This window comes from Talpa occidentalis, unplaced genomic scaffold, assembly GCF_014898055.3.
Source record: "Talpa occidentalis isolate TD23 unplaced genomic scaffold, MPIMG_talOcc4v2.1 talOcc4.7, whole genome shotgun sequence".
Classification (NCBI taxonomy): domain Eukaryota; kingdom Metazoa; phylum Chordata; class Mammalia; order Eulipotyphla; family Talpidae; genus Talpa; species Talpa occidentalis.
Window position 1 is genome coordinate 105,206,813 of NW_023605083.1, and position 14,365 is coordinate 105,221,177.

General features: G+C 45.4%; 1 protein-coding gene across 1 annotated transcript in view; it reads right to left on the bottom strand.

Annotated features, from left to right (window-relative positions):
• The window catches only part of ROR2 (receptor tyrosine kinase like orphan receptor 2), a 164,247-nt gene that overhangs the window by 118,140 nt on the left and 31,742 nt on the right, over positions 1-14,365 (bottom strand). The window lies entirely within an intron of this gene.

The window sequence follows — 14,365 nt, forward strand, 5'->3', positions numbered from 1 at the left end:
TGAGTGAGTAATAGGAGACAAGGGTACCCAGATTCATGAGTCAGGAGAACCGCGGTCAGGAGAGGAGCAGCCGCAGCCCAGGGAGGAGGCCAGCTGCACCCCACCACAACACCACACTAAGCACTCATCCCTCTCCAGTGGGCCTGTGGGGTGAGAGTGCCGGGGTACTGAGCATGCTGAGTATGCAGCCCCATCAGCAGAGCTGAGGCTGCCTCCTGCGCCCAGGCCCTGGGCCCATGCCATCGCCTGATGTGCAAAGTGACTTTCTCAAATCTACATCAAAGTCACCCTGGGGGAACTAAGAAGAAATGTCCTCTCCTGGCAAACCTTATGCTTGAAGTCAGCTGGTTAGGAAGCTGCTGTTATAGAGCAGCCCCGAAATTGAACGGGTTGCCTGGCTGTGGGTCCTCACCCGCGCGCTTACAAGGGACTTTTTAATACTCCACTACAGGCACACACAAAAGGTTAACAAAAGGTTTATTTACAAGGGAAAAGGAAATAAGGAAAATGTACAACTCAGGGAGAAAATAGGGAAATCAAGTCTTTAATGCATCCTACCCGATCCGCCTACCTGGAAACCCAAAGGCACTCTCAGAGCTGGCCGGACGCTGCGAGCTGGCGGAAAGCCAAAATGGGGGACACCCCCCCCCAAAGCCCACGTGTCTGGCTTTATATCATCCTGGCTGCTTAACCCCACCCTCAGGTCCCAGCCACCTTCCCTTTGGTGGTGATGGGATTTGGAGTTCCCAGTGTCTTTGGCTTTGGCCTGGGGTGGGGGTGGAGTCCACAAAGCCTGTATGGAATTAGCTTTAGGACATCCTTTCCCCCCCCCTCCCTGCCACCCCCCCCCCTGCTCTGATGTCCCTCCTTTTAAGGCTCATGCAAAGACCACACTGTTCTGCACATACCTCGCTGCCCACTTCAATCAGGTGGGCCAGAGTCAGGTGCTCACTCAAAAGTACCAGGGCCAAGGTCAGACTAGGAGACTCAGCATAGAACATGGGGACGCCCTACAGTCAGGCCCAGAGACCTGGCATCAAAAAGGCCTCTCCGGGCCTCCCTGGTGGCGCAAGGGGTTAAGACCTATGAAGCAATCCATAGCCACTGCAGCATGAGTTCGATCCCCCAGCCGACCAAGAGCAACCCACATGGTGCAGCAGACCTCTCCTGATTCATCCGCTGCTCCCCTCAGCAGTGTATTTCACTCAGTCTGCCTGTTCTGTTCTCCACTCTGTCTCTGGTGAATCCTCTCACCATCCACACCTCTGGCCTGTATCCCAGTACTTGTATGCATAAATAAATAAATCTTTACAAAAAAAAAAAAAAAAAGGCCTCTCAAAGTCCCAAGAATTGTGCTCAACTTTCAGATCCTCATTTATGCTTCTCCACTTCTCACCATGCAGGCCCCTAACTGCAAGAAATGAAGTGTTGGCATGGCTGGCACCCAGAGGAATACCTCACAGGGGACAGGCTCCAGAACTTGGTCAGGGATCTGAGGAATAGAGGAAATGACACTGGATCGGGGGGTCACTGCTGCTAGGGCCAAAGATGACAGGTCAGTCGGCCCAAAGGAGGACAGAGAGACAGACCTGGCAGGAGTCAGTGACTTAGGCCATGCAGGTAGGAGAATCCCATGGGCCAGGCTATTCTCAGTGACATACCTCTGCACAGAAACAGCACTGGCTCCCCAGGGAGGCATACTCAGTCTCAAGCAGGGCGATGCCACCCCACTTTACAGGCAGGCGATCCTTGGGGACAGGGGACACTTCTGTCCCCTGCTCAGACTTCTCTCGTGACAAGCAGCTGCTTTGCCACGCCCCCTGCCACAGGCCTGACCACTGTCCTCCATGCTCCGGATGCTCCCGGTGCTGTCCTGGTGTCCCCACAGGGTTCCAAGGAACTGTTTCCCAGATCTTCTGCCTCAGTGACTACACCTTACACAACAAGGCTGGGTTTCAAAGCCTAGGGAGACACTGTACTCGTGTGAATGCTGTTTAAAACCGAGGATGACACACATTGACTCCATTAATACGATTGCTCGGCTTTTCCAACAGAGAAACAACCCCCTGTATCCAAAGAACCACTTTTCCTGCATGTTTCGGGGCAAACATCATGATTCTATGCCTGACACACATGGTTTAACATGATAGGCTATAAGGAAACGCTGACACCAGCAATCCCATGAACGTGACCTGGCAGAAATGTGCCTGGATTTCAGTGTTTCTGCAACAAAACCGCTCACCCTTCCAAGAGCTGTGCCCAATGGGGTGTCACCAATCCCCACCCCCACCCCATGTGAGCCTGGTCTTTCTCCAAAACAAAAGGCCACCAAATCAAATTTTAAAATAGACTGTCTCAGGAAAATAAGAGAAACAATCGAGTGTTAATTTTTCACATGAAGAATGCAGGAATCTTCCCCAGCCCCTCTCCCCCTTTTTGTATTCACTGACTTCCCAGATGATCATCGACTTAAGCTCTTACATGCACTTCCTTAGCCATCTGACCCTAAGTTAGTGAAAGGTGAGGGTAGAGCCCCAAAGTCTTTCTCATAATAAATGGTCACACAGACAGAGCTCAGATCTGTACTGTGTCCTTATTCAGTTGTATTGGATTGTTAGGGCTGCCAGAAAAAATCACACAGCCTGGGGTCTTCAATGACAGACTGCATCAACTCACAGCTCTGAGGATGGGAAGTCTGAGGTCGAGGTGTGGAGAAGGCTTCTCCTTCCAAGGCCTTGATCCTGCACCTGGCCAGACCTGTGGGCTCCCACTCCAAGTGTCTGTCCACTCTCCCTTGCTAGAGAGTACACCTGCCACTGTGCATTCCAGTCTGCCCACAGACATCATTCAACTCAATTACTTATCTGAATCCCCTATGGCCAAGTGCAGCCATGTCCTGAGGTTTGGGGGTTAGGATGTCCACACGTGATTGTGCAGGGGGACACATTCAACCCGCAGCAGTTGTGTATTCCTATGTCAAGACCATGCAATTCTAATGGTTAAAGCCTTGGACTATGTTCCGATATCTAGTAAGATAAATTCTCCATGTTTATAGTTCATTTTCAAAATGGTCTTGATTGCTTACAGGCTTGGCACCTCTTCATCAACGTAAGAATCAGCTCATTGAGTTTGATGAAAACAACCTTTAGGGCTCTGAATTACAAAGCACTGAATTCATGGATTATTTGGCAGGCAACCCCCGTTGTTTTTAACAAGCCCGAGACTTCCTAGACAATGACTTAATTTCCCTTTTCATTTGGGTCATCTTATGGGGTCCACTCATAAAGTTTATAGTTTTCTTCTCATAGATGTTGCCCATTATTTAATAGACTTATTTCTGGGGTTCTTACAGTTTGGGATATTTTCTAATAAGGTAACTCCTGTAAAAGGAAGCCTGTAGGTTTTCTACCTTAACTCATATCCAGCCACCTTGCTAAACACTGTCCTAAGTTATAACACTTGTCAGTTGATGCTCTTAAATTTTTCAAAGCAAGATTAATATAATCTATAAATAATGACAGCTTTCTCTCATCTTTTCTAATTATCACATTGGCTGGGGCCCAAAACAGCACTGCATGGTGACAGTGACAGCAAGTGTCTGCATTTTGTCCCTGACTTTCAAATGTTTCACTTGAAATGTAACATACACCATAGATTTCCAAAAGAATTATTGAGTTAGGGCCTCCCTGGTGGCGCAAGGAGTTAAGCACAACCTATGAAGCTGTCTGCAGCCACTGCAGCACGAGTTTGATCCTAGGCCAGGGAGCTACTCACATGACATGGCAGACCTCTCCTGACTCGCCCGCTGCTCCCCTCAGCAGTGTATTTCAGTCCATCTGCCTGTTCTGCTCCCCACTCTGTCTCTGGTGAATCCTCTCACCACCACCCCCACCCCCGCATCTCTGGCCTGTACCCCAGTTCTTGTATGCATAAATAAATAAATCTTTTTTAAAAAGAATTATCGAGTTATCTAAGATTTTTCTGCTAATTGTTTCATCCGCAAAGACACCCAAAATTTAGCACAAGTATTTATAGCATCTATTGAGATTATTTTTCCCTCTACTCTGTTAATACAGATTTTTTTTTTAAATGCCAAATCCTCCTAGAATTCCTGGGATAAACCTGGTTAATTATTGTTCTTTTAATATATCTCCAGGTCTTAGTGGATAATTCCGCATAGGATTTTTGAATCTGTGTTTTCAAGTGTTCAAAAAGCATCTAGCTGTGTTCAGTATATTAATTTTCACAGCACAGTGGGTTCTCAGCTTAGGGTCTTACAAAGCTGAGACCAAGGAGTCTGCACGGCTGTGTTCCTTTCTAGTGGTTGTGGGAAAGAGTTATCACTTGCTACATTCAGATTGTCCAAACTCAGTTTTGTGTAGTTGTAGTATTCAATAGTTATAGAACTAGGGTCCCCATTCTCTTGCTAGCTGTCACCCGGGGATGACTCAGCTCCTAGAGACAATCCACATAGCTTGTCACACACCCCCTCTAGTTCCAAAACCAGCAATACACAAACCCTTCTCAGAGTTCAACTCCTGACTTCCTGTCTCTGACTTCCAGACCCAGGTGAGTCTCATGTGACAAGGCCAGCATGACTGGATGACCCCTTTTTCCTTAAAGTCAGCTGAGCAACATAACATTGCCTAATGATGAAGGGGGCACAAGAAGCTGGGGGGGGGACCTTAGCATTCTGTCCAGCACCTGCAGAAAGGCAGTACAGCCTGGCTCTGAAGCCAAATGCCTGGGAATGAACTCCATCTTCTGTCACTTCTGGCTCTGACCTTGGACAGGGTGTTTTTGAACATAAAACCAGATGACATTTCTCTGCTCAAATCCTTCCAAGAGTTATGCCCAACACTCGGAATGAAGACCCAAGCCCTACTCCAGCCTTGCAAGGCCCAGCATGCCTGCTCCTGCTCCCCAGCACCAGCCTCCAACCAGGAGCTCCAGGCTTTTTCTAGCCTCAAGCCTTTGCACTCTACCATGAAAATTCTTCCTCAGTCATTTCAGTGTTTCTGTCCCTCATTTCCTTCCTCCATTTGCACAATGTCAGGTTCATCTGAGCTCTCCTGACATCAAAACATATCCACTTGTTACCTGATTAACATGGATTTTAGACTAGAAAATGGATTTAGAACAGAAAATGACAAAACTTGAAACTTCTCAGGGATCTCATAGGTGACCCCTTCAGTACATATGCCCAGGATGTTAGTCCCAGGGTATTTTAACTGTTATTCCTAGGGATAGAAATGAATTCTGTCCTTTGCTTCAGAATACTCAATTATTTCTTCACTGGAAATTTCTTCTTACCCAAACTACTGACAGTGTCAATTATTGCTAAGGATGTGGGACAAGAGGGTGTTGGTGGGTACATTCATCGGGTGCTGGTGGGAAATGCTAAATACAGTCACTTGCAAGACATTTTGGCAGCAGCTTACAAAATTAAACATGCTCTTAGCATAAGATCCAGCTATCACACTGGTATTTATGCAAATGAACTGAAAACGCATGTCCATGAAAAAAACAGCACACAGATGTTTACAGTTTTTATAATTGTCAAAGCTTGGAAGCAACTGAGGTATCTTTCAGTAGGTGCATGGAAAAACTAAGACACATCCAGATAACAAAATATTATTCAGTCATGAAAAGTCAGGGAGGAACCTTATATGCATTTCACTAAATAAAAGAAGCCAATTTGAAAAGGTTATCTACAGTATGATTCCAACAATATGACATTCTGGAAAAAAGCAAAACTATAGATGGTAAAAAGATCAGTGGTTGCTCAGGATTAAAGGGGAGAGAGAGAACAGAGCACAGAGGCAGAGCACAGAAGATTATTAGGACATTGAAACTCTCCTGTATGATACCATAATTGTGAATACGTGTCATTATACATTCGTCCAAACCAAGAGAAGACACAACAGTAAAAATAAACCCTAATGTAAACTAAGGACTTTAGGTGAAGGTGACAGGCCAATGTAGGTTGATCACTTTTAACAAACGCTCTGATGAAGGATGCTGATGGTAGAGGGGGCTCTGCATGTGTGGGATAAGGCCTCTAAGGGGGCTCTCTGTACATTTCTCTCAATTTTGCTTTGAACATAAAACTACTCTAAAAAATAAAATCTACTTAAAAAGAAAACTCTTTCTTTAGTGGATGCTTCAGTTTTTTGGTGGGTGGAGTCCTGGTCCAGCTCACCAACCCTGAGCTCGTGCTTCTCACCAGAGGGACCTAGGGAAGCTTTGGATTCCAGGAATGACCACACAGCACTAAGCTGTGTCCAATCATTCAGGACTATTCCGGCATGTTTCATTTCTGACAAATGCCAAAATTTAACATTGGAAGCAATGACAAAACCCCTAAGGCCCAAGAGAAATAAGGATTTGTTAGTGGAAAAGTCTCCCCAAATCTGTCTGACTTCCTGCCTCTAGAAGCAAAATCTAAATCCTGCAATCGATCAGAAAAAGCAGCTGCAGGCTGCCCCACCCAGCTCTGCGGGCACTGCTGGCAGCTTATTCACAGCCGCTGAGGCTGTCTCTGGCTGAATCTTTTAGAAGCAATCTGGGACCTCCTGCTTCCCCCTTATTCTGTCCCTCTCAAGTTTCTCTTCAGAACCACTCCACACAGTCCCCAACTTATGATGGTTCCAGTTAGGATCTTCTGACTTTGTGATGATGCAAGAGTGATAAGCATTCAAAAGAAATCATACTTCAAATTTAATATTAGGGCATCCTGTTTCTCCCTTTCAGTAGAGAACTCAATAAATTGCATGAAAGTCAGCACATTCCTATGTAGGCTTTGTGTTAGATGGCGTGGTCCACCTGCACACTAAGGAGCTAGGCTCAGCTATGATACCTAGTAGGTTAGGGGAATCAAGTGCTTTTCAACTTACAATTTTTTTAGCTTACAATGGGTTCATCAGGACGGAACACCACTGGGAGTCAAGGAAGATCTGCACATTAAAACCAGCAGAATTCTCTTTCCTCAGATACCCATTTCTTCTTACAAATGATTAAATGCCAGGTTTCTCCCTTCAGCTCTGGGAATATCTGTTCCCTTTTGGATTGTGTGTAGAGGGGAGTGCGCAAACCACCAGGTAACACTTCCAGGTCATACCTGTCCACTTCCCGCCCACATTGTAACCTGCCTCTGGTCCCCATTGTAATCTGCCTCCTAGGACAGCAGGAATAGACTAACCTGGGCTGCCCCTCCACAGTCCAAACCCATAAAGTGGATGGAAGAAAGCTCACAATGTAAACTGTAATCTTTTTTAAAATAACTTCGAAGGGTCTTTTTTTCCTTCCTTTTGGGCTTAGAACTGATTAAACAAAACAATGTTTTGTCCAAACCTGCGTTTTTCTTATTACTTCCTAATCATTTTACCACTGACATAAAGACCTGTTCTTTTCCAACACTGGGCTCTTTAATCATTTCTGACAGGCCCACTTTCTGCTTGGCCGGGCCCCAGCAAATACTGCTGGGCTCCACCACCCTTCACTGCTCTCTTAAGACCCTCTCTTGGGGTAACACAGCTCATTTGAAGAGCAAGTCAGAAATGGGAGGGAGAAAGGGATGTTTCCACCCCAGGACAGACTGCTTAGAGCTGGGAGCTGGGCATACACGAGACATCGTGAGGCACTGTGATCAGAACCATCACTCCAAGATCAGGTGGGAGGTGGGGAGCTAGCAAAGTCTGCTTGCGAGCCAGGCTAATTATTAATATTAGCAATTAAAACTACACTGCTTAACTTTCAAAGTACATTCAAATTTGGTCTCTTGGGATTCCCCGGTGGTGCAGCGGTTGAGCGCTGGGTTGCGAAGCTGCCTGCGGCCTCTGCGGCGCTGGTTTGATCCCGGGCTGCTCCCTGGCCACTGGAGGAGGGTCCCGCATGGCGCGCAGACCTCTCCTGCCGCCCGCTGCTCCCCTCAGCAGTGTATTTCAGTCCTTCTGCCTGCTCTGCTCCCCGCTCTGGCTCTGGTGAATTCTCTCACCTTCCCACGCTTCTGACTGTACCCAGTGCTTGTATAAATAAATAAATAAATCTTTAAAAAAAAAAAAAAAAAAAACAGGAGAGTAAAGTGTCAATGCTTAATTCCTATCTCTTAAAAAAAAAAAGAGCTATGAAAAAAAAAAATTTTTGGTTTCTTGTTGAGGTCCAAACAGTCACACAGGGATTCAGAGCAGACATTCCCACCTGATTTAAACAGAGGGAAGAAGGTAATGTGGTCTCCTGGCATGCCTATCTTTAAGGAGCTGCCAGAGGTCGCTGGGTTCAGACATGGTATAAATAATCCCATGGCTGGGACTCCTAACAGGTAGTATGGACTGTCATCACTTTAGGAAAGTTGCATCGGCTAAAAGAGGGAAATGGTACTGAGAAGTGTTCTGAAAGCAGGATTTTGAAGGCAGAAAGGAGGTCAGGTGAAGGAAACTGCCAGCCAAAGGTATGGAGGCTGGATGAAGCATGAGCTGGAGGAAGCCAGTAGACAGATGACAGCCCCCCAGGGCCCAAGGGGTGAGTACAGGAGCACAGTCACTGGGGCCCACCTGGGAAGGGCTCTGGGGGGCTAACACTCAGAACCTCACAGCACCTTCTAAATCAAAACACTGGGGAGGCCCAGGACATCCACTTCGGAGCTCGCAGAGAGGTCAGGTGGGAGTCCCAGGGGCAGAAGGCAGACCTGGCCAGGACACCCAGAGCTCTTGGAAGGAAAAAATCTTTAAATCAAGAATGCACATCTGTTTTTAAGAAGGAAATCCGTTATTAATTAAAGATCAACTAAGCAGCAAAACTCTTAGGATTAAAAAAAAAAAAACCCAAAACACTGTTTAATCAGGTACTAGACTGTAAATCCTTTTCCTGAGCAGATTTAAAACAACAGCCACAGGGCTGTTGTTCAGATGAACAACCCAGGAACCTGCACAAGGGCCCCTCTGCTTATATCAGATGAGACATAGGACTGATACCACCATTTGTGATTTCTCCCATTTTCTCTGTCATTCAACCTAAAGAAACAAGCACTGTTTCCTCAAATTGTTTTACTTGACAGTCTAACCACACCCACCTGAAATGTGAACTATACAACAGACAGGGGTAGTGTACGTGATCTGATGTATATACGTAGTCACGTTATACAGCAAATCTAGTATAAATTATACCCAATAACCACTGGAAATGCAAACCTGTACTTAATAGTTTGTGGACAAGTTTAAGAAACTGTGAAAGTCAAAACTAGAAGACAGAGTTTAAACTTGTTTCAAATGTATCCAGACCTATAGTGAGCTCATCAGCTTATTTTCTCCCCAACTTATATCAAAGCTTCAGGTTCTCCAATAGGAGAAAAAGTTCCATGTAATTTTAAATGTTGACTCAGTACATGATCATCTTCTGCAGAGGGTGAAGAATAAAGGGCTATGACAGTTCTAGACCTGAGACACAGGAGCTGCACGTGTCCTTCCCCACTGCTGTCCAGCAAGGTCATCTGTATCTGTGTCAAAGACTAGAGCATCTGCCAGGAATGCTGAAGGCTCTGGAGTAGTAAGGCCATATGCAAACAACTCCCTCTGTTGACTCATCGAGTCCCCACTCTTCAGTCCATGCAATGGGGTGGCCGTGCCCACTTTACAAATGCATCAACTGAGGATGGCAAGATACTCGAGATACTGGCACATACTCGAGGTCCCTGCTCCAGAACCCGTGCCGTGGCACCTCCTCCTCCACAACCAGACATTGCAAACTGTGATGAGATGACTCCAAAATGGAGAGTCCACCTCCCAAGGGGCATGGGGGAAATCTCAAGCTCCCCTGGCTTTCTATGTACCCCGAAAATAACTAGGAGCTTGGGAAAGCCCACAGAAAAATAACCATTTACGTTTTCCTCGTATTTTCTTTAGCTAATTCTTTCCTCCGTGGAAGAAATTTTTCTATGCCAAAGTAGAATGCTCAATTTTCTATCCTTATTTGTCACAAAATGAAGTAATCCTCCTCCTCCTTCCTCTCTGGGTCTTCCTTTTCTTTCTCACCAGGAAACCCAAACCCTAGCCCTGGGTCAGCTCCAGGGGGCCCACCTTACCTGCCCCCATTCACAAAGTCTGAGGGTCACAGAGTGGAATCTCCTGACTTCCCAGGGTTAGGGCATGATGTCCAGGGCCACCCCATGGACCCTACAGATGAGGCAGGCCCTCCAGACACACCACCAGTGAGAATCATTAATTTCCCTAAATTCAATAAGACAACAGTAAAGTAACATAGCTGAGCTCATTCTAATATAAACTTGTTTCATCAGAGTGGAGTTAATAACTGAACATTTTATCTGCATTGACAAAAAAAAAAAAATGACCATTTAAAAATCATAATAACCAGATGGGCCTCCCTGGTGGCACAAGGGGTTAAAGTCTCAGCAATATCAATCTATCGCCAACCACAGCAGCATGAATTCAATCCCCGGCCAGGGAGCTACCCACATGGCGCAGCAGACCTCTCCTGTCTCACCCGCTGCTCCCCTCAGCAGTGTATTTCAGTAGATCCACCTGTTCTGCTCCCTAATCTGTCTCTGGTGAATCCTCTCACGCCCCACACTTCTGGCCTATACCCAGTTCTTGTATGCATAAATAAATAAAATAAATCTTCAAAAAATAAATAAATAATAAAAATCATATAATCAGGAAGGACATTCTGACACCAGCTAGAAACAGTTGATCCACTTTTAAGACATTATGCTGAGGGAATAAGTCAATCTCAAAAAGACATATACTGTAGAATTCCACTTATGTGCGGTCCCTAGAGTATCAAGTTCATAGAGACAGAGAAGAGAATGGTGGGTACTAGAACTGGGGGAGGGGAAAGGGAATTTAAGGTTCAGTGGGGATAGAGAGCTTCAGCTGGGTGGGAAAGATAAAAAAGTCCTGGAGATGGATGCTGATGGATGTTGGACAACACCGTGAATGCACTTGATATCAACAAACTATACACTTAAATGTGATTAAAATGGTTTTATGGTAGGTATACTCTGCCACAATAAAAATAAGAAAAAACCCATATACTCGAAAGCCAAAAATTAGAAAAAATATTTTCCCCTAATGAGTGAATTCCAGGAAAAGGAAACAACCACTTGGAAGGAACAACCAGATTCCTTGTGCTCCCTCCTATAAGGGCACTCGCTGACACTCTTGCTGGGGACCCTCCTTATTCAGTCCCCCAAATAAATGTACCTTACACTGGGCTGACTTGTGTCTTGGGACAGCAATCCACACATTTTCTTCCCCAATCAGAAATGACATCCAGTTCTATGTCTCCAAATACAGGCATGGAACATTCCAAAGGCAGTCACTTGTAGAACAACCTCCCTCAACCAAAGTATTCTCTGTAAAGGGAATTTTCTCCCTGAAGTCAGCAAATCAACTCATTCCCCAGGAACTGAATCTCCCATATTCTCAGTGTCCCAGAAAGCAGCACAGTCAGCCTGGCCATCACGGCTGCCGCAAAGATGCCGAAAATCTGCAGACAAAGGACCAGGGCAGGTTTAGTAGGAGCTCATAAAAATACCTAAGCCTGAGCTCATCTAAGGAGTATATAGCAATAAAATTCCCAGCTGGGTTTATGTATTTAAAGGGACATGGCTACATTCTCAAAACAAAATCTACTTGATTCCCCAAAACACAACCAGCTGATGGCTGAAATCTTTTACGGGAGAATGACTATATACAGTCAGAGGAACAATGAAGACAAGGTGAACCATCCACAAGAGACAGGCAGCCCTGCCCAATCATTGGTAGTGGCAGCCTCGAGCAAACCTGAGATTTGAGCACTGGGATAAGAGGATCCTGGGGTGAGGAGACTCCCCACATCAGAACCTGAGCACTCTCCCAACTCCACTCTGCCATTCCTGACTTAAGTATGCCCTCGAGTCCACCAGGATCCATGAATGTCCCACCAGGCAGGTTCAGGGTAAGGGCACCATCTTCCTCCAGGGCACCATGGGTGCAGCACCTGGTCCAAGGCAGACATGCCCTCACCCCAGAAAGAAGTCATGACACCTTCCATTTCTCAACAGGCGCATGGCAGGAGACCAAGAGCCAGCACCTAGGTCTACCCTTTGACATCAGGATGGGTCTCCTTTTGGCACAACCTTACAGGAAGTCATGAAGGTGGAGGAAAACCAACAGACCTTAGGGTCCTTCCAGGCTGACAATATCCTGTTTCCAAAATCAGATACTTCTGGCTTATTAGGCTCACCACTAGGTCTGACAGCTCCTTAGTTCTGATGTCATCTAAGGTTTTAGGAGCCTTGATCCTAAAAACAAAGCAGATACTCCAAAGGGGAAAAACCAAGTGTCATTACTCATCAGCTTCCATACTGCCTGCCACCTGGAACTTTGCCAAGCTCAGGACTGCAGAATGCACGCATCCATACACACACGTGCTGCACCTCCCCCTGCAGTGACCTTTAGGGCTAACCGGCCCTAGGTCCGGCTGGGCAACCAGCGCGCAGGGGAAGAACAGCAAAACCCTACCTGCTGCACCTCCCCCCGCAGTGATCTTTAGGAATGGCTTTCGCCACGGTCCCTAGATCCGGCTGGGCAACCAGCACGCGGGGAGAGAACAGCCTGAAGCAGAGGAAGTGCAGCGGAAGTTCCCTGAAAACGCAGAAGCTTATCAAAAGATAACAACCACCAAGAACCACTACAAGAATGCTAAAAATCTTTCCCGTCTTTCTAGAACTACAAACTTTAATCCCTTATCTGTCTTTCTAAACTTCCTCCTTTCTTCTATAATGGTCATTGTTTGTTATGTAGATCACCTCCCTGATGGTGATAGACTGAGCCCATGAGCAAGCTAATTTCTTTGATATTCATTCCTGTGCTTTTGGAAAACATATATATACTGGTCACAAACTCAAAGAAAATTACACTCAGATTTTCACTCTTGAAGTGTGTCTGTTTGTCATTTCTTTCGCCGACGCCCTCACCACCCTGCACGCTTCTCTCAACCCTGAGGTGGCATCATCGTCTACTGCTGTGCTGGTCCGCGGCACACATGCACACACATTTACACATATATGCTTGGACACACACACCCTGGTATTTTTATTAAAGACCACAAGCATTTGCATGCAAGAGGTGGGGGAAAACAAAACAGCATACTTTTCAGAAGACAAAATGGAAATTAAGCAAATGTCAAGACATGGGGGAGAAAGTTCAAGACTGAAAAAAAGGAGTCAACCAGCAAGCTTTTTATTTTTTTTTTTAAGAGCCTTCCCTGGGAAATTCTAGATCCCAGTAAAAGATTGCATATTAAAGAAAATGTAGAAAATTACAGACTAGATGTATGTGCAACTCTGAATTACTGGTTTCAAGAAGCCATTATTAATGAAGAAGCAAAAACACTGCTGATTTGAAGAGAATTCCTTAAAAAACAAAATAGTAATAATTGCTGAGCAGGCATAATAAAGTAAAACTCAGGGGAGGGTTTTAAAACTGTGGAACCATTAGCTGAATTCCTCCACCTTGATCCTTGTCCAGTAGAAGTTTCATGGGACGAAAAGCAGACCAAGTGATCCTAAAATGGGACTGTGTTTGAAACTGTAACCGGCCGCCCAAAAGTGCCTTGTAGTAGCCAATGACCAACTTCTTTCAGTATTAAACTCCTTTGTGCCCTTGCATCGCCCTTCCCTGGTCCGGCTGGGCACTTCTAATTGCAGCCCCAGTTTAAAAGAGAACACTCGCCATAAGCTTCAAGTCTAGAAACTTAGTACCTGTATCTTGTCTTTCTAAGAACCTTACTTAGCTGTATCTTTTGTACTTTGTCCCTGTAGAAGCTTCTTAGTACCTCTTTTGTAACCTGTAGAAGCTGTTTTGTACTTCCTGTATCTTTGTACTTTGTAAAAACCAAACCTGAAAATAATTCAGGCTTAAGTGACGCACTTGAAAGCCGCCGGCGTCAAAACCACACCAGCTACACTTTGTTTTGAAACACACACCCTGGTATTTTTATTACGAAGACCACAAGCATTTGCATGCAAGAGGTGGGGGAAAACAAAACAGCTACTTTTCAGAAGACAAAATGGAAATTAAGCAAATGTCAAGACCATGGGGGAGAAGTTCAAGACTAAAAAAAGTCTCAATCACCTTTTTTTTTTGAGCCTGGGAAATTCTAGAGTAAAAGATTGCAGGGAAATGTAGAAAATTACAGACTAGATGTATGTGCAACGAAATTACTGGTTTCAAGAAGTTAAATGAAGAAGCAAAAACACTGCTGATTGAAGAGAATTCCTTAAAAAACAAAATAGTAATAATTGCTGAGCAGGCATAATAAAGTAAAACTCAGGGGAGGGTTTTAAAACCACACGAAATCCTGGCGT